Source organism: Globicephala melas, chromosome 19, assembly GCF_963455315.2.
Source record: "Globicephala melas chromosome 19, mGloMel1.2, whole genome shotgun sequence".
Lineage (NCBI taxonomy): Eukaryota > Metazoa > Chordata > Mammalia > Artiodactyla > Delphinidae > Globicephala > Globicephala melas.
Window position 1 is genome coordinate 46133686 of NC_083332.1, and position 1824 is coordinate 46135509.

The window sequence follows — 1824 nt, forward strand, 5'->3', positions numbered from 1 at the left end:
GTCTTGAAATAGGTACGAAATTATTTGACAAATGAGTAATGAACAACACTTCAGATGGCATGCATTTATCCATAATTATTGAGTATTAACCTACAAATATTCTATAATCTGATTTTAAATCCTCAAATTTATAGCAAGGCTTTGATTTAGCTTATGCTAATTTTAAAAATGTGTAGCTTTAAGGCATTTTATTATAAAAAGCTGATATTCATATATATAAATGAGTGAGAACTTAAAATTCATCATACATTTAATTCATTTTTTAGTTTGACCTTCTAGTAAATCTTTAGCTTCATTGATTTTGGCTGCTATATAAGGATATCCTCCCTTGTCTGGGTGATTTAAAAGCATAATTGGTCGATGAGCATCTCTTATCTTTCCTTTATTGGCATTAGGGCTTACATCTAGTATTAATGCTGCTTCCTGTTTTGTCATTTGGGGTTCAAACCCACCTCTGAAGGTGTAATAGCCACCACTGAAGGCAGATTTTGGTAGACTTTGAAAAACTTGTTTTACTTGAGGCTCCATATGCTTCATGGCTTGCAAAGCATAATGGCCTGCAAATCCTGCTGCAGCAATGGTCAGTCCAACTGCTATGACTGTACTGGCCATGGTTCCCGCTCGACTCCTCTGCCTCCCCTGGGAGTGCCCAAGTTCTTAGTTTTTATATATTGGACAGTCTGCTTTTATTTGAACTCTTAGATGATTGTTTAGCTAGGTATGGAATTGTAGGTTATGTTATTTTCCCTTATTATTTTGGGGAAAATATATTTGTGCATCTTATTATTTGTGCATCTATTGTTGCCTTTGATAGGAGTCCTATTGGTTTGATTATTGTTCCTTTGAAGGTAGTTTATCTTTTCTCTCTTGCAGCGTTCACACTTTTTTCTCTTTTTTCTTGGTGTTCTGTAGTTTCACTACAGTGTTGTATCTTTGTTTAGTCTGGGGAGTTAAGGAGCTCTTTCAATCTGAGGGTTTATATCTTAACTTCTGAAAACTTTAAAAATATTATATCTTTCTTTGTTCACTGTAGTGTCTTTCACAGATAACTATCATATGCTGGATCTTCTGTCTAAATTTCTCTTTCATATTTTCCATTATTTAAACTTCCTGTGGTACATTCTAGGTGACTTCTTTAGACTTATCTTCCAATTTAATAAATTTCTCTTCCTCTTTGTGTTGTGTGCTCTTTAACATATTATTGTTTTGTTTGCCAGTGATAGAATTTTTTTCAGATTTTTCCATTTTTAATAATACACGCATACTTTGTTTTATTGTGCTTCACTTTGTTGCACTTCACAGATCCTGTGTTCTTTGCAAATTGAAAGTTTGTGGCGATGCCCTGCTGAGCAAGTGTACTGGCACCACTTTTCCAACAGTGTTTGCTCACTTCATGTCTCTGTCACATTTTGGTAATTCTTACAATATTTCAAACTTTTTCATTAATATTATATTTGTTATGGTGATCTGTGGCAGTGATCTTTGATATTACTACTGCAGCTCGCTGAAGGCTCGGATGATGGTTAGCATTTTTTTTAGCAATAAAGTATTTTAAAATTAAGGTATGTACATTGTTTTTTTAGATACAATGCTATTGCACACTTAATAGACTACAGTGGAGTTCAAATATAACTGTTACATGCACTTGGAAATCAGAAAATTCATGTGATTCTCTTTATTGCGATACTTGCTTTATGGTGGTGATCTAGAACTGAACCTGCAGTATCTCTCAGGTATGCCTGTACCTTGATCCTGCCATGTGGAATCTATTATCTTTTTCATCTGCTTAATGGCTATAAACATTTATTTTAAAATTCTTTTTGA

At 33.8% G+C, this 1824-nt stretch overlaps 1 pseudogene; it reads right to left on the reverse strand.

Annotated features, from left to right (window-relative positions):
• Nucleotides 1–255: 255 nt before the first annotated feature.
• LOC115856872 (mitochondrial import inner membrane translocase subunit TIM14 pseudogene) lies at nucleotides 256–618 on the reverse strand (annotated as a pseudogene).
• Nucleotides 619–1824: the final 1206 nt, after the last annotated feature.